Source organism: Pseudorca crassidens, chromosome 20, assembly GCF_039906515.1.
Source record: "Pseudorca crassidens isolate mPseCra1 chromosome 20, mPseCra1.hap1, whole genome shotgun sequence".
NCBI classification, from domain to species: domain Eukaryota; kingdom Metazoa; phylum Chordata; class Mammalia; order Artiodactyla; family Delphinidae; genus Pseudorca; species Pseudorca crassidens.
The window spans coordinates 42,229,209-42,256,731 of NC_090315.1; the positions used below are offsets into that span (position 1 = coordinate 42,229,209).

Below are 27,523 nucleotides of genomic sequence, written 5' to 3' on the forward strand. Positions count from 1 at the left end.
TCATGTGCATCATCTAATCGAGGCCATGCCCTAACCTGTGACAGAGGATCTGCTGTCATTCTACTTGTTTCACAGATGAGGAAACTGAGGCCTGGTGATGCTTATGGACTTTGCTCAGGCATAGCTAGAGTGGCTGCTATGGTCTGAATGTTTGTGTCCCTGTAAAATTCCTGTGTTGAAATCCTAATGCCCAATGTGATGGTATTAGAAGGTGAGGCCTTTGGGAGGTGCTTAGGTCATGAGGGTGGAGCCCACATGAATGGGATTAGTGCCCTTATAAAAGAAGCTCCAGAGAGAACCCTAGCCCCATCTACCGTATGAATACACAGCGGAAGGCATGAGTTATAAACCAGGAAGAGGGCCCTCACCAGAAGGCAACCATGCTGGCACCTTGATCTTGGACTTCTCAGCCTCTAGAACTGTGAGCAAGAAGTTTCTGTTGTTTGTAAGCCACCCAGTCAGTGGTATTTTGTTACAGTAGTCAGGACAGGCTAAGACAGTGGCCCATGCTCTGGCCATCCCAACATCCCACTATAGAGATATACAGATTTTTAGATGGAGTATTATAGGACACAGAAGAGGGCCCCAAACTGAGATGGACAGAGGTGAAGCAGAGCCTGGGTAGGCTCTCCCCAAAAGATGACCCCTGAGGTCAGTGCTGAAAATAAGCAAGCAGCAATTATTCATGGAACGGACAGTGGAAACAGCACCCCAGCAGGGAGAGTAGCACAGCATGGGCACAGACATGGCACCACAGAGCAGCAATAAGTCTTCAGGATGCTCACCGTGGCTGGAGGAGAGTGGATGCAGAGGGAAGGGGAGCGAGAAAAGGCAGAACAGTCTCGGGACAGGATGTGCTCAGCCATAGACAGCAGTGCTGTGCTGGGGGTGGGGGCAGAGTCCCACAAGAGAGAATCATGGGGCCACTTCTGGTATCCTGATGTAATGTGACCATACCTCCCTGCCATGCTCACAGCACACACCCTGAGCAGGCGGTCCTGGGGGGCTGGAGACCCAAGCAGAGCCACATGGGCCCAGGAAAGACAACCAGATGGCATGGTTGGGGTGCAGGGCATACTTTCAAGGGGAACTACCCAGGGTGGGAGGATATCCTTTGTTCCAATTTTAAAGGAGCTCTAAGGGCTCAGAAAGAACACTCGTGGGGGCATGTGGACCAAGAGATGGAGACTTCTCTGCAGCCTCAGAGTGCCCTGGGGCCGGGTGGGCACGGGGCGTGGATGACCAGCAGGGGTGCTGAGCGGGAAGACCCTACCACCCGCCCCTGCAGTCACGCGAGGGGCCTGCACCTCTTGGGCCTCAGCCCCCAGCCCACTCTCAGGCTGGGGGAGACGTGTAGCCCTCCTTTTCTGGTCAGTAAAAGACAGGAGTGCACTTGTCCTTCACAGCCCAAAAACTGCACACTGATGCTTCTGTAAATGGAAGCTCTTTGCACAATATGTCTGTAATGTGCTGTAAGTGAGCGTGAAAGAGTGAGCTGACAGTTTTGGGTCACAGTCGCCATCCCCGGGGGTAGATGCAGGCAGTGTGACATGGGAAGGCTGAAGAGGAGGTGGGAGAATGGGGCGTGGTGTGTGTGTGTGTTTCATGCCACCAGGATGAAGGCCAGATCGTTCCCTTCCAGATGCGGGGAAGATGGCGACAGGAGAGTGGGACAACGATGGGACGGAAGGGAACCCAGCCTCCTCTTCTGCACCGGGAAGGCTTTGGGAGAGTGAGCGAGCGTGCTGATGTACAGCTGAGGGTGGACCTGCCGGGGTTCCGAAGGAAATGAGATAAAATCACAAACTGAGCAGCTGAGTCACCCCCAGCCTTTCTGATGGAAATACAGATGGTCCAGGAAGTGGGGACGTGGAGCCTACGGAGTCCACCTGCCATGAGTCACCTAGTGGGTCATTTCCTCAAGGCCAGAGCCCAGAGCACCTGGAGTGAGCTTCCTCCTCCTACTACTGGGGGCCCCCCACACTCATGCCTTCTCTGTTGAACCCTCCAGCTGCACTGGGCAACCTGGAGCCCAGAAGTAGGCTCTGACAACACAGAACTTTGCCAACCCCAGCTCCCCCAGGACGGCAGGACGATACCCTGCACCCCGATACTCTAGGTTCTGTGCTGGTCCAGGCTCAGAGGGTAAAGGGACCACGATGGGGCAATAATGCCAATGTGTGCCTGAAGCCATGCTGATGCCAACACAAACCCCCTGATGCTGAGCCTACCCTGTGTGTGGATGCCAGTTTAGAGGTAGCCAATCTCCCCCCCGGGACAGCGGGATTTATTCCTACCTGGGACCCCAACCTGACACCCAATTGTACCATTAGATGGGCTCCCCAGGTCCTGATCCCAACTCGGCCTCCCTCACCTGCCAGCCTCTGTGGAGGCTCCCACAGGCCTCCCCACGATGCACAGCTGTGGGTCCAAATCGGCTCCACCTCCCTGCTTTGGCGCCCACGTCTATCACGTGGCATGTCATCCTCCCTGCCAGGTTGTGTCACTCATAGAGCTTCTGGGCCCTCATCCTCATCACTGTTAGAACTACTGATCCGACAGTGCTAAGAGGGGTCAGGTTCACTCTATGTGAGCAATTTCCGAGATCACCTCCACCTTGTCCATTGGGAGGTCTCCCCACAGGAGGTCAGTTCCTGAGACACAGGGACCATGGCTGTGCGGCTGCCAGGCTTGTGAGGAGAGAGGGAGCTAACGGGGGAGGCCGAACAGGACAGTGGTAAGGACCCTCCTTCAGAGTGAGGCATGCTTGCTGGAATGCTGCCTCTAACATGGACAGCTGTAAGACGCTTGAACAGTTCTCTTAGGGATGAGAACAACTTCTTGAGAGCTATTTAAATAAGTTCTTATCGGGATGCAGGGTGACCCACCGTGCACGCAGCCTGACTGAGCACTGTGTAGAGGTGACTCCCCCTTGGTCCTCTGTGTCATCCCTGGGAACCAGGGATTATTCCCATTTTACAGATGGGGGGAGTTGGGCTCAGAGAGAGGAGATGTAAACAAGATCCCATGATGACGCAATACTGAAGCCAGTATTCGGACCTTGGTCTGGACATCTCCAAAGCCTACGTTTCTTTCCCCACCACACATAGCCTTCCTCTTTGTCTCTCGTGACCATATTAGGAGGAAACGTCAAGTATAATTCCTGAATCTTGAGCTTGAGAAAGCTTGAGAAAGTGAGGCCAAGAAGTGCAGCAAATATAGTACACATGACAGATCTGGTGGGAAGATAAAAAATGTCAAGTTTTGAAACCATGAATTATTTTCCTTCTGTTTCCTCAAATCAGAACAAGCCCATCTGTGTGTGGTTTTCCTAAGGCAATATGCTGAGAACAAGGTTCGTCCAGGTCTGTCCCACTTCCTTAAGCCTCCCATGACACTATCTGAATATGCACAGAAAGCACAAGGGTTAGAAAAACGGTGACTGCCTTGTAGTAGATTTCATAAGCCCAGGCAAGACCTTGAACCCTATTCCTAAATACCCAGCCTGGCTGCAGATACCTCTCCTTAAATTTCTTTTCTTATTAATTGTTAAATGATAAGAAAACATGCCTTCATTCCTCAATCAGAAAAATGGAGCTTGTTAAGAAATTCCCCAGGACAACATGTTCTAAATTTCTTACTAAGGTGTGCATGACTGATACTAGGGAGAGGAAGAAGATGCAGGTTCAGCACTTTATATACATTTTCCCATTCATCTTTATACTAACCATACAGGGTCTGTGCTGTTATCATTGCTCCCGTCTTACAGATGAGGCTCAACCTGATGGAATATGTTTTTGTAATCAGTGACTACTAAAATCCAAAGAACATTCCTCTGGGCAAACACAGACACATTCGTGGAAGAGCTAGAGTTTGGACTAAGGCAGATGAACTCCAGAGACTGCAAATACTGGAGCACTGATAGACTCCTTAGAGAAAATGTGACCCACTGTTCCCATTTCATAGATATAGAATGTGAGTCCCAGACAAAAAGACGTGCCTTGAAAGTGTTTACATAATACGTTAGAGTCTTTGTTCTCTAACGTATTATGCAGGGTCTGCTTAGGCTCTTATTTACTCACACTTCCAATGACACATCTTTCTTAAGTGCTCTGAGAACTAACTACCTGAAGTGAACACCTTTAGTTATTCTGCCTAGATCCTCTTTTCCAGGTGGGGGCACCCATCTCCCAAGTGCTGTGAATGCCGGTTGCTGATGGCTCACAGCTGCAACCCTCTCAGGTGACTTGCCCTTGACTGATGGGAGCCACATGACCTCAGTGGACTGAGAGGCGATTCCCAGGCTGTGCCCCCCACAGGGGCATTGCATAGCCAATGAATGACTCATGTGAGAGTATGTAAGCCCAGGCCCCTTACTTTATGATGGGGCCATAACTCTCCAGAGCTCCTCGTGAGATCAGGCTAAAAACAGGTCTCCAGCTAAAAACAAAACATCCTTTCTTAGCTTATTTTCCTTTACCCTATTTTTACTTCTCTCAGTTTCCTCTTCCTTAATACACTCCTTCCGTAAGTCACGTGCACGAGAAGCACCCCTGCCTCAGGCTCTGCTGCTAGGGAGCCCATCCGAAGACACTGTCTAAGGAAGAAGGGGGGACGTCGCACAGGCAGGTCATCGCGAGTGGACGCCGAAGACTCTGCCTCGAAACTGTGCTCTGGGTATTGTACTACAATGTGTCCTAGGGTCTCAAAATAAGACCTCCATGTTGTTTAAACTCAGAGCGGCCTTCAAGACATCTGGTCAAGCCTTTCATTTCAGAGACGGGATGGCCAACACCCAGTGAGGGGGAGCAACTTACCCAGCTCACACAGACTTGGAACTCCGATCAATTCCCACAAATAATAGTACAGTCAGACCAAAGGCAAGCCACATTCCTATTCTACTATGGAATGTGTATCACCAGCTCCAGTGGAGCTGGGAGAACGTCTCTGTGGTGGAAGAAGGTGGGGTTGGTGCTCAGAGGTTTGACCAGATCTGATCTGGCTATTCGCTCTTTTTTTTTTTTTAAATAAATTTTATTTATTTGGCTGCAACGGGTCTCCGTTGCTGCATGCGGGCTTTCTCTAGTTGTGGCGAGTGGGGGCTACTGTTTGTTATGGTGCCCGGGCTGGCTTCTCACTGTGGTGGCTTCTCATGTTGAGGAGACAGGCTCTAGGTACGTGGGCTCAGTAGTTGTGGCACGGGCTCTAGGGAGCATGGGCTTTAGTAGTTGCGGCACACAGGCTCAGTAGCTGTGGCTCACGGACTCCAGAGCACAGGCTCAGTAGTTGTGGTGCACGGGCTTAGTTGCTCCGCGGCTCCGTGGGAGCTTCCTGGACCAGGGATCGAACCCGTGTCCCCTGCATTGGCAGGTGTATTCTTAACCACTGCATCACCAGGGAAATCCCTGGCTATTCTCTCGTCTATAAACCATCGCTCATAGAATGAAAGCCATGCTCCTTGGCCCAATGTTTAGATACAGTTAAGTCCCCTAAATACGAACAAGTTCTGTTCCAAGAGTGCAACTGGAAGTCCAATTTGTTTGTAAGTCCAACCACGTTAGCCTAGGTACCCAACTAACACAATCAGCTACATAGTACTGTACTGTAATAGGTTTATAATACTTCTCACACAAATAATACATAAAAAATAAATGCAAACAAATGAAGAAAACATTTTTAATCTTACAGTACAGTACCTTGAAAAGTACAGTAGTACCACCTACACCACCGCTTCTTTTATGCTTGCTTCTGGACACCCTGGGCTTGAAATAAAGATACTGTACTACTGTACTCTATGCAGTTCTGTACAGTAAAGAACACAAACGCACAACCACTTGTAGAGGATGCACACACGTGACAATGTACATCAGACACATGAACTAACTTACATGATTGGACATGGAAACGCACGTCTGCATCTTTGAAAGTTTGCAACTTGAAGGTTTGTATGTAGGTGACTTACTGTACTTTCACACAGCAATGCCCTTGAGCCTTTGTGCTTGACATCCCATGCTCCCCAAGACACTCTGAGTTACATGTGCCCCTCACCTTTCCCTGAGCCCAAGCATGCTGTGGTATTGCTGGTCCATACTAGAATATATGTAGAATTACAAGATAAAATACAAATGCCCAGTAAAATACGAATTTCAGTTAAACAACAAATATGTTCTGGGATAAGTATATCCCAGGTACTGCATGGGACATACTCATACAAAAAAAGTATCTATCTAATCTGGCATATTGTTTACTCCTTTTGCCTGAAATCCTCTGCCCTACAGAGTCTTGGGACGGGGGGAACCTCCTCATCCTCCAAAACCAGATCAAAATGAACTTTTTATGGACAGCTTTCTCTAATTTCGGAAATAGTCACTGTCTCCTCAGGGGCACAATGCCCTGGGTTCTGCTCAGTTAGAGTACCACTGTTAGTGGTATAATATCAGGAATGGCTTCAATGCTGGGATCACCAGGAACCACATGGAAAGGAGGGGTCTGTACTTTCCTTCACACATTTGTTCATGCACATGTTCATTCATTCCATAACATGTACTCAGCACCTTCTCTATGTCCAGCTCATGTTGGGTGCCGGGTTCACACATCAGTAAATAAGACAGTTATATTGTCTGGCATAGTAGGGCTTACAGCCCCATGGATCAGGAAGGTATTGGAAAATAAATGAATAATTGATTTTAAGTTATGATCAGTCCTACAGAGGAACAAACTAGGCACTTCAATAAGGACATGGGCATTCATCCCAGGGTCACAGGATGGTTCAACATATGCAAATCAGTCAATGTGATATACCACATCAACAAAAGAAAAGATAAAAATAACATGATCATCTCAATAGATGCAGAAAAAGCATTTGATAAAATTCAACATCCATTTATGATAAAAACACAAAAGTGGGTAGAGGGAACATATCTCAACATAATAAAAGCTACTTATGACAAACCCACAGCCAATGTAATACTCAACAGTGTAAAGATGAAAGCCTTCCCACTAAAATCTGGAACAAGACAAGGATGCCTACTCTCACCATTTCTCCTCAACATGGTATTGGAAGTCCTAGCCACAGCAATCAGACAAGAAAAAGAAAAGGTACCCAAATTGGAAGGAAAGAGGTAAAATTGTTACTATATGCAGATTATATAGAAAATCCTAAGGACTCCACACAAAAACTACTAGAACTGATAAATGAATTCAGCAAGGTAGCAGGATACAAGATTAACGTACAGAAATCAGTTGCATTTCTTTACACTAACAAAGACATATCAGAAAGGGAATGTAAACAAACAATCCCTTTTTTAAAATCTTTACTGGAGTATAATTGCTTCACAATACTGTGTTAGTTTCTGTTGTACACCAAAGTGAATCAGCCATAGGCATACACATGTCCCCATATCCCCTCCCTCTTAAGCCTCCCTCCCAGCCTCCCTATCCCACCCGTCTAGGTCATTGCAAAGCACTGAGCTGATCTCCCTGTGCTATACTGCTGCTTCCCACTAGCTATTTTACATTCGGCAGTGTATAAATGTTGATGCTACTCTCACTTCACCCCAGCTTCCCCCTCCCACCCCATGTCCTCAAGTCCATTCTCTATGTCTACATCTTTATTCCTGCCTTGCAAGTAGGTTCATCAGTACCATTTTTTTTTTTTAGATTCCATACATATGTGTTAGCATACAGTATTTGTTTTTCTCTTTCTGACTTACTTCACTCTGTATGACAGGCTCTAGGTCCATCCACCTCACTGCAAACAACTCAATTTCATTTCTTCTTATGGCTGAGTAATATTCCATTGCATATATGTGCCACATCTTCTTTGTCCATTCATCTGTCAATGGACATTTAGGTTGGTTCCATGTCCTGGCTATTGTAAATACTGTTGCAATGAACATTGTGGTACATGTCACTTTTTGAATTATGGTTTTCTCAGGGTATATGCCCAGGAGTGGGATTGCCAAGTCATATGGTAGTTCTATTTTTAGTTTTTTGAGGAACCTCCATACTGTTTTCCATAGTGGTTGTATCAATTTACATTCCCACCAACATTGCAGGAGAGTTCCCTTTTCACCACCTCCTTTCCAGCATTTATTGTTTCTAGATATTTTGTTAATGGCCATTCTGACTGGCATGAGATGATACCTCATTGTAGTTTTGATCTGCATTTCTCTGTTGAGCATCTTTTCATGTGCCTCTTGGCCATCTGTATGTCTTCTTTGGTGAAAAGTCTATTTAAGTCTTCTGCCCATTTTTTAATTGGATTGTTTGTTTTTTTTGATATTGAGCTCCATGAGCTGTCTGTATATTTTGGAGATTAATCCTTTGTTGTTTCATTTGCAAATATTTTCTCCCATTCTGAGGGTTGTCTTTTTGTCTTGTTTATGGATTCCTTTGCTGTGCAAAAGCTTTTAAGTTTAATTAAGCCCCATTTATTTATTTTTGTTTTTATTTTCATTACTTTAGGAGGTGGGTCAAAAAAGGTCTTGCTGTGGTTTATGTCAAAGAGTGTTTTTCCTATATTTTCCTCTAAGAGTTTTGTGGTGTCTGATCTTACATTTAGGTCTTTAATCCATTTGGAGTTTATTTTTGTATATGGTGTTAGGTAGTGTTCTAATTTCATTCTTTTACATGTAGCTGTCCAGTTTTCCCAGCACCACTAAAGAGGTTGTCTTTTCTCCATTATATGTTCTTGCCTCCTTTGTCATAAAAGAGGTGACCATATGTGCATAGGTTTATCTCTGGGCATTCTATCCTGTACCATTGATCTATATTTCTGTTTTTGTGCCAGTACCATACTGTCTTGATTACTGTAGCTTTGTAGTATAGTTTGAAGTCAGGGAGCCTGATTCCTCCAACTCTGTTGTTCTTTCTCAGGATCGCTTGGCTATTCTGGGTCTTTTGTGTTGCCATATAAACTGTAAAATTTTTTGTTCTAATTCTGTGAAGAATGCCACTGGTAGTTTGATAGGGATTGCACTGAATCTGTAAATTGCTTTGGGTAGTATAGTCATTTTCACAATATTGATTCTTCCAATCCAAGAACATAGTATATTTCTCCATCTGTTTATGTCATCTTTGATTTCCTTCATCAGTGTTTTATGGTTTTTTTGAGTACAAGTCTTTCACCTCCTTAGGGAGGTTTATTCCTAGGTATTTTATTCTTTTTGTTGCAGTGGTAAATGGGGGTGTTTCCTTAATTTGTCTTTCTGATTTTTCGTTGTTGGCGTATAGGAATGCCAGAGACTTCTGTGCATTAATTTTGTATCCTGCAACCTTACCAATTCATTGATTAGTTCTAGTAGTTTTCTGGTGGCATCTTTAGGATTTTCTACATATAGTATCATGTCATCTGCAAACGGTGACAGTTCTACTTCTTCTTTTCCAATTTGTATTCCTTTTATTTCTTTTTCTTCTGTGATTGCTGTGGCTAGGACTTCCAAAACTATGTTGAATAAGAGTGGCAAGAGTGGACATCCTTGTCTTTTTCCTGATCTTACTGGAAATGCTTTCAGTTTTTCACCATTGAGTATGATGCTTGCTGTGGATTTGTCATATATGGCCTTTATTATGTTGAGGTGGGTTCCCTCTATGCCCATTTTCTGGAGAAGGATGGGTGTTCTCATCAAAAAAATTTAGGAATAAACCTAACCAAGGAGGTGAAAGACTTACATGCAGAGAACTACCAAACATTAATAAGGGAAACTGAAGATGATTCAAAGAAATGTAAAGATATCCCATGCTCTTGGATTGGAAGAATTAATAGTGTTGAAATGGCCATACCACCCAAAGCAATCTACAGATTTAATGCAATCCCTATCAAATTACCCATGACATTTTTTATAGAACTAGAACAAATAATCCTAAAATTTATATGGAACCATAAAAGACCCAGAGTTGCCAAAGCAATCCTGAAGGGGGGGGTGGGGGAGGAAGCAGGGCACATAACCCTCCCAGACTTCAGACAATACTACAAAGCTACAGTAATCAAAACAGCATGGTATTGGCACAAAAACAGACAAACGGATCAATGGAACAGAATACAGTGCCCAGAAATAAACCTACACACCTATGGACCATTAATCTTCAACAAAAGGGGCAAGAATATACAATGGGGAAAAGACAATCTCTTAAGCAAGTGGTATTGGACAACTGCATGTAAATCAATGCAGTTAGAACACACGCTCACACCGTGCCAAAAATAAAGTCAAAATGGCTTAAAGACTTAAATATAAGACAAGACACCATAAAACTCCTAGAAGAGAACATAGGCAAAACATTCTGTGACATAAATCAGACCAATGTTTTCTTAGGTCTGACTCCAAAGGCAATAGAAATAAAAGCAAAAATAAACAAATGGGACTTATTTGACCCTTGCTTTCCCTATCTGTAACAGGACCTTTGGACTTCCATCTGACACTTTTCCATCCAGGAAGAATGGTGTCCCACTGTTTACATGCCCCCACTGTAAAGAAAGTTATCAGAGAGGTATTTTAAATTCTCAGAACCCCCATCCTCACTGGAAGGGGCTTTGGTCTAAAGAAGAGCTGAAATACAACTTAGCAAACTTTACCAAGTAGTATTTTGGCTTTTAAATTAAATATCAGCACTGGATTTCCACTGGGCATCTGGCCCAGGCTTCTGGAGAGCAAGATCTGATCAACAACACGGGTCAGACCCCCAGGATGGGGCACAAGAGAAACTACCTTCAGGACCTGGGAGGATGGCTTTGCATCATCATAAAGGAGAAAGTGATGGAGGAAAGAATGATGCTGTCCACACTCCCTTCCCCACAGTCTACCCTCTTCATCCAGGGAAGACCCAGCACTGAGGATCTTACAGGCATCTTCTGTTGAGGACCTAACCCATAGGCACCAGGATATTAACTCCCAAAGCTGGGGGAGGAAAAGAAGGAAGCGTCTGGGAGGATCTCCTTTCCTGCTTTTTTCTTCTTGGCTGGGATTTTTTGAACCTCAAATAAAGTCCATATGCCTTATCTCAGGACGCTATGGTCTCCAAAATTTCCCCTAATGTATTTCAAGTTTGAAAGCCTATTGCTCCTCTTCTCTTTCGCAGCCCACCCCACCCCCAACATACCTTACACTGCAATCAAACCTAAATACCCTTTGCTCAAAAACTCTCTCCCCATTTTTATTTTCACCTCCCAAATGGCAAAATTCTTAGCACCCATCCTAGGCCTCAAGGTCTTCTGGCCTACCCTACTCTTCCTCTGCACTAGTGGGAAGGTCCATACCCTGCCCTGAGCACCCACTGCCCTGCATCTGGACCTTTCTCACATCCTGGCTGTTGTCCACCACATGCTAAGGTCAATTACATCCCACCATAGCGATCAGCTCTTTAAAAGCCAGGAATACCAGTTCTCCCTCTTTGAATGCCCCGCAGGGTCAACCTCCATTGTTGGACGAAGGAGAGAAAAGAGGCAGAGAGCAATACTAACTAGCATCTCATCTCATTTTAATTTTTATTTATTTGTTTTCATAAATTTATTTATTGGCTGCATTGGGTCTTCATTGATGCACACAGACTTTCTCTAGTTGTGGTGAGTGGGGGCTACTCTTCGTTGCAGTGCACGGGCTTCTCATTGCGGTGGCTTCTCTTGTTGCAGAGCACTGGCTCTAGGCACGCAGGCTCTAGAGCGCAGGCTCAGTAGTTGTGGCGCACAGGCTTAGTTGCTCCACGGCATGTGGGATCTACCCGGACCAGGGCTCGAACCTGTGTCGCCTGCATTGGCTCGCAGATTCTTAACCACTGCGCCACCAGGGAAGTCCCTCATCTCATTTTTACAACCCTGCATGATAATCCTACTATCCACAACTTTCAGATGAGAAAACTGAGGCTCACAGAGGTTAAGCAAAAACCCCAATCCCCTAAGTCCTAAGCATCCAAGCCCATCTAATTCTAAAACTGGTGTCTCCCCAGCCCCCATTCAAGGCCACCCAAACAAAGCTACTTCGCTTTTTAAGACTATCTGCCTCCCTTTCCCATCTGTTACACACTCTTCCCCTGCACTTACTGCAAAGATCATTTGTACCACATCTCACAGCTCTCCCCCAGCCCTTCCCTGAAATCTGGCGTTTAATGGGAGTGAGCTAGCTAAGCCTCCTGCAAACACTACAGGACTGTAGGGACTGTTTGGTTTCCAAGGGACCAGCTTGGACCAGAAGCACCAGAGTGTCGTACATCTGCCACAAGAGCGATGAGACATTTTGGTCTTCACTTGTTTGCAGATCTCATCTGGAACATTTCTCAGAGAAAGCAAATGTTATAGTCACCAGCAAAAAAAAAAAAAAAATCATTTTACCCCGCTCTGCTGGTCAGAAGTGGTTACCGAGAGCAAGAAGTCTCCTAGTTGACTACTGCCAAAAAATAAACTCTCCTTTGCAAAGGCTGAGAGACTTTTTGTGATCAGGCCCCTGGTCTCTTCTCCCTGCTGTTCCAGTCCACCCACAGCTGGGCTCTGACCACACAGAGGGCTGAGACTGCCCCCATCCCAGGACCTTAACATGAAATTAAGGCTACACTCCTGGTGTTCTTTCCTCTACCTAGAATCTCTTCCTATCTATGTTTCCTTGTGAGCTTCTTCTCAACCTCTAAAATGTATCTCACCAACAACCCTCTCTTGCACCTTCTCTGAATTCCTGTGACTTTGTTAGCAGAATGAATCACTTTCAAAAGTGATGAGAACACAGCACCTTGTACAAGCCTCCAACCATCATTCATACAACAGCTATATATGCATCACCTGCTTTGTACCAGGCGCTGTGTCCAGCCCTGGGGATACAGCAATGGATCAAAGAAATTAAACCCCTTTCTTCATGGGATTTACGATTGCCTCACCATATGAGGCTCCTCCAGTGCACTGTCGGTATCTCCAGCAAAGAACACTTAATTCCTATCTTTGTTTCTCCAGGACAAAGCATGGCGCCCAGCACTTGGTAAACATTCAACCATTGTCTTTATGTTCAACCGGGGAAGACACATGTCATGACTAACGCTCACCAGGAAGTCAGGATGCCTGGCTCTGCCCCCAAACAACCTGCATGATCTGAGACCAAAACCAGTTCCCATTCTCAGAAATAATTCCCTTGCTGAAATTGAGAGCCAGGGAGGAGATGCTCTCAGGGGTTACTCAGGGCAATACGCTTCCAATGAACTACATAATCCACAGTGTGTTTTTCATAGGAGAGAAAAATAAAATACAAAGCTCTGGGCAGATCCTAACTGGATTTGGAGTCAGAATTACCAGGAAGTCTCAAGATCTTAGTTCCTTCTGATCCTAAGCCCAGGGCCTGCTGGCAACCTGATAGCCTATCTTCAAATCAATCCCATTGATGTTGCTCTGAAACAAAGCCACTTCCCAACAGACCACAGCTCGGAGGTGCTTATTGGGGTTTCCTGCCATCCTGTGTAGCAGATACAGACACAGGTCTGTATCTCTGCAGAGACAGAGGGTGTATGAGGCATGTCCAGAAGGGTTGACCCTTTTTGTGTTAATAGTGTGACAGCGACCTTTCTTCCTGACACAATATAGTTCTACACGTGGTGTGAAGGAGAACTTGAAACCTCACCAATCCATCCTCCAGATACAGACAGTTTCTCTCACAAAATAGGGGACACAAAGGCATTTTGGTGGATTTTATGAACAGAATGGGGAAAACCCCTTAGGTTCTTTTCTCATCACCTAGAAATGTCAGTCATTGTGACCTAAAGATGGTTAATGACTGGAGGAATAGAACCATTTCATCACTATGTCTTAGGTCTTTGTATGGAAAGCCTCCTTTCAAGGTTGAAAAGAGGAAGAATGTCCAAGTGGGGAGGAGTGATTGGACCTCCCAGCGTGAAACCCATCCCTTGCTAATCACCCTCAAGAGACTTCTCACCACCTCCTGCTGCCAAGTCTACACTGGCCTCTGGGGGCGCTGTTTCCCCTGTAAACTTGCTATCCCCAGTATGGGCACAGGACCCTGCCCTAAATTCTTTGTGCCACGACTGAAACAAGAGCTGGAACCTCCAACTCAGGCTGATTAAAGACCTAGGCAAAACAAAAGGGAAATCAACTCAGAGGATCGTGTCAAAGTTGAAAATCAGATCACTCGACTTAGCAGATTCGACTTGATCTCTGGACTCTGGGGCATCTCCATTCTAGCAGTAGGTTGGCGTCCATGAAATCACACCACCCAGGAGCCCACAGCCTGAGGTCTGTCCTCTCGGCATTCCAGGCACAAGAGAATGAACCTCAGAAAAAAAGGCAAGAAGGTGTTCCCCTGTGCTGTTAAGGTCTTGCTTAGCAAGATCCAGTTTTCTAAGGAACAGAATCTCCTGCTGGGGGCCTGCCTCCTGTAGAAGGGACCTCAGTTCTACTTCATGGCCTCAGGGTTGGTCAGGTGAGAATTTAGCTCAATAAGGCCAACATCCTCCTTCCTGACAAGTGATAGATTCGTGTGGTTTCAGAAGAGTTGGAGTTTGCTGTTTGTACATCCAACTGCTTGTTGGACGTTTCTTCCAGCTCCTCAAAGGCAACTCAGGATCACCTTCCTCCTGGACCCCCAGACTGCCCCTCCTCTCATCCCCCATTTCAGACCAGCACCAGACACCCCGCAGGCAAACATATAAGCTCTCTGCATTCTTTCCCTCAACCTTTCCATGTCCCCTCTTCACCAAGCCCTGGTGATATTATCCTGACAAGTCCCAGCTGTCCTTACTGTCCACCTCCACAGCTTCGTCCTCTTTCAGACCACTGTCTCCTCTTCCCTGAATAGCTGGAACATCCTCCTAACTGGTCCTCTTTACCCTGGATCCCTCCTTTACCAAGCACATGGCCCTTGGGATACAGTTCCCCGAAAACAGCTCAAGTCTTATTATTCCTCTGCCTCAAAACCTCCAGAAGCTTCCCATTGCCATAAAAACAAGGATTTTATTCTCAAGCGTTGTAGCGAGTGTTCCACAGGCTAAGTATAATACAAAAAGAGATTTTCTGAAAAATACATCTGGGAAACTAGGTTAATACACTTGAAAAATGTGTTTAAATGCAGGACTTCTCAGTGCTTTTGATAAGATATTGATAAGTAAATTGATAAGTGTATTGAAGTTCCATGGGTTAGTAATATATTGGGCAAATTCCAAAAATTATTTTATCAACAAGTATTTTAGCAGTATTCCATGGTACTGTATTTAAAAATTCTTGTGTGTAATACGAAGCACAAAGCCTATATTCTGGCATTTAATGTACTGTGTAATTTAACTCCATTTTTGTTTCTTCAATTTCATCCACGAACAATGCTTAGCTTATTGGGTTGTTTTGTTTTTTCTTTTTTTTTTTTAACATCTTTATTGGACTATAATTGCTTTACAATGGTGTGTTAGTTTCTGCTTTATAAAAAAGTGAATCAGTTGTACATATACATATGTTCCCATATCTCTTCCCTCTTGCGTCTCCCTCCCACCCTCCCTATCTCACCCCTCTAGGTGGTCACAAAGCACCAAGCTGATCTCCCTGTGCTATGCGGCTGCTTCCCACTAGCTAGCTATTTTACGTTTGGTAGTGTATATATGTCCATGCCACTCTCTCACTTTGTCCCAGCTTACCCTTCCCCCTCCCCGTATCCTCAAGTCCATTCTCTAGTAGGTCTGTGTCTTTATTCCCATCTTACCCCTAGGTTCTTCATGACCTTTTTTTTTTTGGGGGGGGGGGTTTAATTATAAAATAAATGCATGTTTTTTTATGAAGTTAAATAAGAAATTTTGTAAAGAATTTAAAATTGATTTTTTCTTCAAACTAGTGCCTTAAGGTAACAAAACGATATCATTTTTATCATTCTGTTTCTCTCTTTTGCTATGCTTATAGACACAGAGACAAAGATATACAGGCTTCCTTATTCTTCTTCCGTCTTTTTGCTTTTCACTAAAATAATCGTAATATTTCATACATTATTCTGCAGCTTCTTTTTATGTCATTGACAGTGTTTTCCTGGACATCTTTCCAGATTAACATTGATCTTTATCATTCAATGAAGTAGCTTTGTGATCCACTACAGTACAAGTGCACCAAAACACCACAGTTTCTCCAATCGTTCCCCTATTAATGGATTGCTAGCATTCTAGTTGTTTCCAGGATATTTATTTTTATTTTTTGTTTGTTTAACACATGCAGTGCTACGATAAACATTCATAATTAAATACTTTCATTTTATTTCTGAAGGATTAGTGCCCCAAAAGTTGACCAAACTCATTTTTTTTTTAAACCAAAAACTCATATTATTCACTTTTAGTAGCTCTTGGGTGCGATGAAAACCTACTGAAATGGTCAAGGGGAGATTCTAAACCCCTGGCTGGTGCCATTATTCTAAATGCCAGATAAAATGACCTTCTGCCCTTTTGAAGTCAACTCGTAGGATGCCTTTCTGGACATGGTGGGCAGATGGTCAGCCTCCTGGTTCATCACAGGACACTGGTCCCCAACCACCTCCTTCCTGCCTTTACTCACGCTCCACGATGATCCCTCCTGAGCTGGGTCTCAGTGATGCCTTCATTTAGAGAAGAACCAAAAGACATCGACCATGTGACCACAGCAGGAGATGCACAAGAGCACATGACTCAGAGACTGCTGTGCCCACAAAGGCCACGAGAAGGACTCAGGAGAGAGCGGAGCTGACATGGGGACGGGGGGTGCTCCCAACCTCTAGAGAGGCTGTGCATTGCACACGCGGACTCCGCCTGGAAACTGAATTCCAGTGGACCCCGTTCAGGGGAGTCAGTTCTGGGAGACTTCAACCTTCCTTCCTCTCCTCCTCACCGTCTCTCCCCTTTGAAACCCATCCTGCTGACCAAGCTGCAAGTGACCCTACAAGTTACTCACACATTTTGTTCTCTTGGCCTCAGTTTCATCAACCATAAAATGGGAATCATAGTAACATAGGGATGTGAAGATTTAATAAGTATAATTTATTTCCTTTCAAATCAGTGTCCAGATGTAGACAGATATAGATATAAACATAGATATTATACATATAAAGTGCTTAAAACAGTGGCCCGTAGCAATCTCCCAGGAAGCCTTAGCTCTTACTATTGGCTACATGCTCATCACCAGGCCAGGTCTCCCTGGAATACTCCAGCCCGAGACACCATGGACCACTCTTTGTTCCCTACACATGGCATGATGCCAAACCCCTGCACCTTTGCCCATGTCCCTGCCTCCCCTCAGACTAACCCTCCCCCAGTCCAATGCCTGCTTGCCCAAGTCCTTCTCCTCTTCAAAAGCTCACTTCAAATCAGCTCACTTCTGAAGCTAGAGCCCTCCTATGGGCACGTGTCCACACACCTCACCAATTCGTCATCACCTGTGCCAGAGCCCACATTTTAATCTGAAATGCAGTGTCTGATCCAACTGAAATGGAATACAGGGAAGGTCGAATCCTATTAAGTCATCAGACCATAAAGCAGAAAGGTATAAAGTTGACAAATTGCTTCTCCCAGAGGCAGCAGCTGTGAGACACTCAGCAAGGCTGGGCTCTGACCCAGGAAAGGGCCAACAGATGGTCACTCCTTTTTCCCAGAGCCTGGTCTCAAGGTGCAACATCCTTTCCCAGTCGAGGGGGCTTAAGTGTTTAATGAGTAAGTGTTTAGCACGGTTCCTTGTATTTTGTTCAAATAGAACCTGGGTGTACCAGGTCAGGTCAGCCTACTGGATAGTAAGTCCACAGTAACTCCTTAAAAAAGGATTTCTGCTGGTTGTGCACCAAGTTACAATTGCACAAGTCCCACCATCCTGCCCTTTCCCTCCCAGACAGTCCTGGGAGGAGCTGAGGGTGTCAGTCGTATGTTCCTGAGTTCTCGTGGCTCCACTGGAGTATGCACCCTACTCCTCCTTTTATGCTCTGTCAGCCACCAAGGTGACTGTGTCCAGGAGGGGGGAGGTTAAGGAGGGAGGAAAATAGTGCATACATTTCATCTACATTATCCCCCAGAATTCTCCCTACAACCATGTAATGTCCGTATTATGGCCCCCATTGTAAAAATGAACAAAGAGAGGTCCAGCGAGGATAGGTACTTATCCAAGGTCAAGCAGGTCAAGCAGCTAGTAAAAAGTTAAGTTGGATTCAAGGTTGAATCTTCCTGATTAAAGGTAACGTTTAGTCCATCACATAACACACTTCTCTTGCTTCCTCCAAAGCCCCTACTCTAGTCCACAACTGCCTTCCTGAAATATGAAACGCAGCACCCTCCCTCTAAAAAGTGTGCTTTACTTGTTCCTAGGTTTCCGTTCCTTCCAGGACCTTTCAACGGACTTTACAACTTTCTAGAAACAGCCTGCTAAGAGTTCTGTAAACAGAGCTATGCTGCTGGCCTCTGGCCTCAGTATTTCTCCAGGGCACCTGCCCATTCGACCCAGACAGTTCGTGCTCTTAGACTCACTGCTATGCTGATGCCCACCCCCTACCCACCTCAGCTCTTAAACGTGGTTCCCAGTTCTCAATTCAGACCCCTTGGTCTGATGGGCTATTAGGAGAAAAGCTTAGAAAAAGCTCTGAACTGCAACTGTTCTTTGCTCAAATAGAATTTTGAAATGGGACTCATAGACCGTAGGTAAGGGACCCTTTTTCCTTCTACTTAAGCATGCTAGTGAACCTCTGTAAGTCTCAGTTTCCTCACCTGTCAAAGGGATAGTAATTGTTCCTCTTTCCTTGGACATAAAAGGTCAGTCCTGTCCTATGCACATAAAGTGCTCAGAGTAGTAACTAGCACAGAATGAAAGCTCAGTAGACGTTAGCCCCATCCTTCTCCTCGTCAGCCACTCTGCCACTGGGGTTCCGATCTTTCTAGGGCGTCTATATTCCTCATGCGAAGGCTCTCATGGCAACACATCCCGCGAGCTCTCCAAACACTGGAATCCATTGGGTTGGGAAAACTTGTAGAGAAAGAATTAGGGCCACCACTCTACTGACTGGGTCTTCCCCCCTTCCTCCTTCCTCAGCTGCAGTTAGCTATAACCATTGGCAACTGCATCCATCCTTAACATCCATACTCATTAACTGGTTATTTGAATAGATTGTTTAACTCTACCCAGGAGATTCCAAATCCTGACTTCTTTCAGGAGCATATTTTAATTTTCAAAGCATAAACTTAATAATAAAGAACAGTATTATAAGTATTACAAATAAATCCAAAACAGATCCCAGAATTACAATGGAAGTATTTGCATAGTGCCGTGGAAGCACAGGGGAGCGTTAGCGCCATTCTCTCTGAAAAAAGACTAACCTGATGCCGTTCTACTCTTGGAACATGCCTCCCTCCTTCAAGTTGTGGCTCAAACTTCAGCTCCTTTGGGAAGCCATTCCAATGAACAATTTAAACTTTCAGGAAAATATAGCAAATTCCAAGGACTGAAAACAGGGTTACTGGGTTCCATCTAAACTTCCTCCTGACAGGTTGGGGAATACAGTTTGATCTGGGAAGTAACTAGATTTGGAGTCTGCTGAGCCACACAAAAATAGGTGTTTCCCAGAAGTTCTCTGGAGCACGAGGAAGAGGAAGAATCTAGGAAACTCTTCCACCCTTTTGGCTGAAGCTTCTCAACATCTGGGAGGTTCTTACCCCAATCAGTGGTCTTGGGAATTTCCAAGCAGACTACACCGTGATGCACCCCTCTTTCCACTGTAGGTCTTTTCATTTTGTATGTGGAGGGTGGAGAGTGGGGAGTGGGTTTTTTTTCTGGGGAAAGCTCTGAAAAAGGCTTGTCATTTGTAATCTGTTAAGTCAATTATCACATTCAACTAATGATTAGATCCAAGAATAATTAGCAACCATTTCACCCAAGGGGCTGCTTTTCTTCAGAGAGCACCAAGGGGCTTCTTAATTTTCCTAACTGTTTTGCTATTAGTGCTTCATTTAATGCCAGAAGGCATCAAGAACAATCCCATTCCCCTTCTCACCTACACCATTCCCATGACTGCACAGGCACGAGAATTCAGTGACAGAGATGGGGGAAGGCACTGATCTTTGCTTAGTCAAACCTTCAACTTTCCTAATTGGATTTAGGAAGACATGATTATTTTCATTCATTGTTCTCTCTACCGAATGTAAAAGGAGAGAGTCAGGACTCATGTCAGAGTTCCAGCTTTTCACACGATGGATCTAAACAATATTGCCTCTTATGAGCAAGTCTGGTTCTGCAGCACAAGCTCTGGTTATGAATGAATGATGACTCCTTCCCCCCGTCAGACAGTGACTCCAAGATTTGCATATCCAACCAAAATCTGTATCCTGAGAATCAGTTATCACTGAACACCCCAGTGCACCAAGGCGTAAGTTCATCATCTCCCTCCCCATATCTTCTTCCCTCTGTGCTCCCATACTGGTGAAGAGGCCACCCAGCCTTGCACTTCAGGAACCTGTGCACCATCTTGCAATTCTCCTCCCCCTCACCTCCAGGTCTTACTGAGTCTATCTTCTTATAATCAATAATAGCATCTTTTCTCCACCCCGACCTCTATGACACGGCTCAGCTCCTTATCACTTCATGCATGAATTCCTTGAATATCTCCTGCATGTGCCCCACCCCCAAGCTTGACCTGCCCCCTAAACTTTCCCTACCGCCCTAGTAATCTTTCTCCAATGTAAATCTCATTAAGTCACTACATTCTTTCCCTTATTGCTCATTTCCCTTCAGGATCGATTTCAAGTTTCTTACACTTCCTGAAGAGCCTCCATCCTCTGTATCTGGTCCTCCTCCTGGCCCCTGCCCTAAATGCACTCTGTAATCTGTGGAAATATTTACATCCCTTCATCATGAACATTCTTTTATGACTGTGATTTAGTGTCCCTGTGGCACATGGCATAGAGAATGATTGGGTTTTATCTCTCAATCTGAGAATCACTGTCTTTTAGCAAGTGACATTAACTCGTTCATAGAATTGGACATAAGTGTCCAAGTGTATATTAGTAATTACAATGCTGTGAATGAGTTAATTCAGTCTCTGTTTGCTGCTCTTTCTGGTTATTTCCTTATTCTTTGTTTCTTCTCTGACTTCTCTTGAATTGATTGAGGTTCTTCTGCCCTGCTTCTCCTGACCTGAATATTTAGTGGCTTAGGGACTGTACTCTAGGTCTACTTTTATAATTATTACTTTACACTTCTGATAAACGTACTTGAACATGGATTATTCGGGACAATTTTAAGGACAATCAGCATGTATATTCTCCCTATAACAAGAGTCTCAGCATGCTTTAAATTCCATCTGCCCCTTTATGCAGCACAAGCATGTTGCATTTGGAATCAGCTGAAGTATTTTAGTTAGAAAATTAATTTTTTTAAACATCAAAATAAGGTTTTTCCTGGTTTATTTGTTCACAGTTGTTTCTTTTTTGTCTTTTTTTTTTTTTTTTTCTTTTCTTTTTGCGGTACGCAGGCCTCTCACTGCTGTGGCCTCTCCCGTTGCGGAGCACAGGCTCCGGACGCGCAGGCTCAGCGGCCATGGCTCACGGGCCCAGCCGCTCCGCGGCATGTGGGACCTTCCCGGACCGGGGCACGAACCCGTGTCCCCTGCATCGGCAGGTGGACTCTCAACCACTGTGCCACCAGGGAAGCCCCACAATTGTTTCTTTTATCCTACTTCTTCTTCTTGGATGTTTTCCCCCCCTGGCTCATAATTCTTTTCAAGGGATCTGCACATGGCAAATTTTCTAAATCTTTGCATATCAGAAAATCTGTGGATTTTACCCTTCAGCTTGAATAAACTTGATTAGATATAGCAATCCAGATTCAAAGTTAATTGTCTCCCTGACGTTTGAAAATATTGCCCCATTATCTGGTGTATCAATAGCTGCTGCTGAGAAGTCTGGTGTCAACCTGATTCACATCCCTTTATAGGTAATCAGCCCGCCCAGCCCACTGTACCTCACTCCAGAAGCTTTTGGAATTTCCTTTAATGACCTAAAATTTCACCATATAGCGTCTTATATGGATTTAATTTTTCATTTATTTGTTCTGCTTGACATCTAAGATTTGCCTTTCTGTCTAAGAAATTATTAGATTCTTAAATCCTATGAAATCACCTTCTATTATGTGTTTTACATATTGCTGGGTACATTCTGCTCTTCAACTCATGTGCTGCTGTTTCTTCTTTCAACAATGTACTTTTTAATATCTTGCATCTCTAGTTATTCTGTCTGGGATTATTAAGAGCTGCCAAATTGAGTTCTAAAAAGTGTTCTTATTAAGTGGAAAAATCATGCTAAAATGAGTTATTATCTGGATTGAATAGCTTGGAAACACATGTGCCCAATTTCATAAATCTAGTTTTCACTCTAGAAGTTTGTGACAGACCTGAGAAATTCAGGATTTTAAATCCTCAGATGGAGTAAGAGAAGGCAAGGAAAGCATAGCTCTGGACAAATAACTGGCCACGTACTTCTGTGGTGGTCTTCCAAAGACCAATCACACCCTTGAAATCAAGGTACCTCTGGTGGTAGTGAAACTGCAGGGCCCTGTGGGGCTCCTGGGCACAAAAGCCTTTCTATGTCCCCCATTTCTTGTTTGTAGGGAATAGGCTCCAGCCTCCATGACCTTCCCTGAGTTCCAAAGGGCAGGTTCAAACAGTTGCTAATCAGGGAAGGAAGGGACTCCAAGACAAGGGAGGACCAGTCAAAAAACAACAGTGCGGCCTTGGGACAGGGTCCTGGTTCCACCTCAAGGGATACACATAACAATATCTTTGCGCTCTTCTACAGAACTAAAACCCTCAAGAAGTGGAAGACGTTAACTACTTGATGAAGCATTCTTCGTTCCAGAGAAAAAGTCACGGTTTGATAACCCTGAGAACCTCAGAAGCTCATCAGGACACCACCTGAGGCCAGATTAAAGGAATGCAGGCCCTGCACACACCCCAATCTTTATTAGCAACTCCACCCTTGAACCATCGCTATAAAACCCCTCACCAAATCTCCCCAGGGTGGGACACACACTTTTGAGGGGCACAAGCCCTCTGTGTCCCCCTTTGCCTGGCAAAGCAATAATACGATTCTTTTCTACTTCACCCAGAACTCTGTCTCCAAGATTTGATTTGGTACTGGTGCACAGAGGCAGTCTGAGCATCAGTAGGTGTACAAAAGTAAACGACTTAAACACACCCTAACAAAATGAAGAAGACAGTGTCCCCGTGGCATCTTTCATGCATCCGCACCACATCCACTTAAGCTGAATTAGTGCTTCCCCGTGCCACGTGATGCACGTGAGCCAGGGAGAGCACGCATCCGTCTTCGCTTTTGGTATTCTGAGACCCTGGGGCATTTATATTCTCAGCTAAACTGTTTTATTGGCCTAGTGTATGCATTTAACACCTAGTTTCATACTGAAAACATGTAGATGGTGAATGACTTTGAGCTCCTTGAAAAAGCCATGAGCTCCAAATAACAAAGGCAGTGTGTTAGAAGATGTTGTTATTAACTCCCTAGACATCCTTCAGAGTGTCAAAAGCATCTTCCCAAGGAGCAGGGAGTCTAATATGGGTACAGATTCCCCAGATCTTGACATTCAATTTCAGGGTTTTAATTTACTCCAGACTCACACATCCTGTGTCCCATGAAAGACAACAGTCAACTGCAAGATCTCATCACCACCCTCCCCGCAGACAGTCTGAAACTCTGGGGACTCCAAGGGAAAGATGGAGAGATTCTGTCAGATCATTAGCACCCTATTTTCAGAGGTCTTCCGCAAGGCGGAAGTGGAAATACTTAACCTGAGTCTGTGATCAAGTCCCTCAGCTACCAAAGACATGCATCTGGAAAGTTTATTACATATTAAAAAAAAATCCACCTGTTATAGTACTGGCCTTCATAACCCTTTCTGGTCAAGGCATTACCCTTACCCTGATGAAACAGGAAAAGGTATAAACAAAGCCCCATGCTAGTTTTCTAACATAAAAGAAAGAGAAGGGAACTGATTAACTTAGTAAATCTAATGTTTACCACTTGGCTTCACTCTCTCTCTCTCTCTCTCTCTCTCTCTCTCTGTCTCTCACACACACACACAATTATAGATATAGAGATAGTCACAGACACAGACTGGATGTTCATTTTCCCCAATATAATCCTTTGAGGTAGATGATTATCTCATTATTGGATGCGCAAACTGAGGCACAGAGCAATAAAACCCCCTCGGGGAAGTGATAATGTGTTCTCAGTTGTTATTTTTCCCAGTTGCTACTCAGGAACTAAATCTGTTTCATTCATCCCAGGATCCTTCTGCCTAGCAGAGAGTTTGGAACATAGTGGGTGGTCAGTGAAATGTGAACCCCTGTCTCTAAAGCCTGTCATTCTTCATTATAACTTGTATTACTGCCACATCAACACCAGCTCATTTACTCAGTGAAATTTCACTGACTACCTCCTATGTGCCAGACCCTCTGTTAGGCAGAGTGATACAGGAATGAATGAAACAGAAATAGTCTCTGACCATCTAATGGGATAAATAACAAGAATTCATTATTAGCTGAGCGCTAAAAAAAAAAAGGAAAAGGTTCCTGCAAAGGAGATGACCTTCAGAAGTGGGAGAGGAGTGGGTGGGTGATATCCCACCTTACATTAGATATCAGGGCTAGGGAAATCCTATCTCTCAGGAGGTCATCATGACCTTTTGTCGTATCCACACACCTCAAACCACATGGTCAAGATCTGTTGCCTTTGGAGCACACACACACCAAATACTGCATTTCCTAGAACCTGGCATAGCCAGATTTAGCAAATTAAAACACGGGATTCCCAGTTAAGTTTGATTTTCAGATAAACAATGACTTTTTACTATAAGTATATCTCAAATATTACATGGGGTATACTTACACTAAAATATTTTTGTTTATCTGAAATTCAGAATTAACTAGGTGTCTTACACTTTCTCAAACTTACTAGAGAATCATTCAATCATTTTAAAGGTAAATGGAATAAAATGTAGAAATAGAGGTTGGAGACCTCAATTTGATTGGGTGTTAATTACATATTTTAATTACTGAGAAGAGTTAACTTTCAAAGAAGAAAGCAATGTCTGCATAACCTCTTTATCTGTCATGATTAATGCAGCCAATGAAGACAACAGGACACCAAGCCTTGTACACAACAGACACTCCATATCAACTGTGGTTGTTTATTTTCATTATTGCTGGGGGTGTGCTCATCAATCCATTATGCTAAAATCAAAGGAACCTTATTATTTTCCAGGCACTGTATGTACACGATCTCTCTCAATCCCTCCAGCACCCTTATGAGAAAAATATTATCATCCTGAGTTTACAGATGAGGAAACTGAGGCTGAGTGGTGAGAGAATCTGTGTTTTAACCTAATTCACCCCTCATTCCAAGTCCTGTGGCTTCTCCATCATAATAAGTGCAAGCACAGGGTGTTTGGGTTTTAATTTAAAACCTTACCATAAAGGAAGGAGAATGAATTCAAGAGAGATAATTCTAATTAAGCAGTGCTAAATATATCTAGCATATTTTTGCAGTAAGATTCTCTTTGCTGTATGTGGTTACTTGTGACAGGTCACCCACCTATCTTCTTTGCAGGCATAAATAACTCCAAGCATTTGCAAGGAGGTGTGGAAAGCTGCAGAAAGAACAAAGGAACTTTGGTACAGAAATGCCACATTTGCTAGAATAAACAGGAGCCAAAAACAGCAATGGATTGCGGGCCTTAGACTCTGCCCTACTGACCCAAAACAAAGAGGGGATGGGACGGAGGGAATGAACCCAATACCGCTGCCCTTAAGTGTAGTGAGTAGGTACCACTGCGAGGTGGAAAGGGACTCAAGTTGTCTGGGACACTCCTTAAGCTCCTTGCCCTCCAATGTAACGTTCCATCAGCTAAACATTAAGGGTGACAAAGCCTGTGAATTCCTGGGTTGTCCATCCAGTAACCGGAAGTCCCCAGACAGGGAGGAGGTGTTGCACAGAGTGACGGACAGAGTCGCAACAGCCTGCAAAGCTCTTCTTCTGGGTAAATGTGAGTAATAAAAATAACAACAAAACTGACATCCCCAGTGTATAATTTCCAGAGCTCCCTGTAGTGTAAGTATGATAGTCATAATTAACGCTCATTTTGCAGCTGAGGTCCCAGAAGACCTGAGAGGTTGGTTAAGCTATTCTCCCAGTTTCAGAGCACACCACAGGAGAGCTGGAAACAGAAGGTGGGTCCAGAGCACGCACCAGAGGTGCTGGATCTCGTGCTATTGAAGGTGTCTCATCTATCTGACTGTCCATGTTTTCTACCTTCTCTTTCATTGCTAGAGATGAACCTATCTGAGGCCAATTTCCCCACTTGCACAAAAGCCCATGCTCCTTTTCCCACCCAAAGACATCATTCCAAATATTAAGCCCTCCAGTCGTGCCTTTGCTCCTTGATCATCCTCATCCAAATGCTGCCTATGTACAACCATGCCTGCACATACACACGTGGATACGTACACGTAAACAGAGAGGTCTTCTCTCTCCCCATCTCACCCCAGTGCTGCCCCATTTCTCTACTCCTTTAACATAAAAAAGGATGGATTGCTAAGTGGATATACAATTGGATAAACAGCCATGAGAAGGCAAATCTATTCAAAGGTTAAGTATAGAGAGCATATGGGTATTTACTGTACTCTTCTTTCAACCTTTCTGCGTATTTGAAAATTTTCAAAGTAAAATATGGGGGAGGGGGAAACTGTCTCCATTTTCTTTCAACTCCTTTCCTCCTATTATCTTCTGAAACCACCCCAGTAAGACTTTCACCACCACTATCCACCAGTTCCTATCAGTCACCCATGACCTTCACATTGCTGAATGCAGTGGTCACTCCCCAACCCTCTTACTTGACCTGCTGGCAGTGTTTGACTCTCTCCTTCTTCTACCACTTTCTCCCCACCCCCACTCAGTTTCCGGGATGTCACTATTTTCCTTATAGGTCATTGGCTTCTCCTTCTTAGCCTCTTTACCTGTTTTTTTCCTCACCTTCCCAACAGCTCAACAGTAGTGAGCCTTAGGACTTATTCCTTAGACTTCTCTTCATACTCCTATGCTGAGTTCGCCCAGTCTCATGGCTCTAAGTGATATCTTTGTAGATGACTTCCAAATATATGTCTTTAACCCAGACCTTGCTCCTGAACTCTGGACTCCTATGTCCAGCTGCCTATTCTATATCGGCCTATTCTATATCTGTATCATCCCAATCTTAAAACGTCCAAAGTCAAACTCCTGGTTTTATACCAGCACTCCCAGTCTCACCCAAATCTGCTTATCACCCTACGAACAAGCCCAGCTTAGCCACCTGGAGGACGAGAGGCCACGTAGAACCAAGGCATTCTGTCAACTGCCAGACATCTGAGTGAGGCCATCCCAGATCAGCAAGTCACCAGCCAAGAAACCAGCCACGGTAGATGCATGTGTGGTCTCAGGAGAGATGAGCTGAGTCAACCAAGCCAACTCACAGGATTATGAGACCAATAAAAGCCTGCTTTGTTAAGCCATTAAGACTTGGGAT

The 27,523-nt window shown here is 44.4% G+C and overlaps 2 long non-coding RNA genes across 7 annotated transcripts in view; one reads left to right on the forward strand and one right to left on the reverse strand.

Moving 5' to 3' along the window:
- LOC137214681 (uncharacterized) overlaps nucleotides 1-23,058 on the forward strand; it is a 509,061-nt gene extending 486,003 nt beyond the window's left edge. For all 6 annotated transcript variants that reach the window (XR_010938997.1, XR_010938999.1, XR_010939000.1 and 3 more), the window contains one exon: nucleotides 22,747-23,058. This is a non-coding gene — a long non-coding RNA (uncharacterized lncRNA). The remainder of the gene's footprint in view (nucleotides 1-22,746) is intronic.
- Nucleotides 1-27,523, reverse strand: part of LOC137214680 (uncharacterized) — a 778,223-nt gene that overhangs the window by 55,154 nt on the left and 695,546 nt on the right. The gene's annotated exons all lie outside the window — the stretch shown is intronic.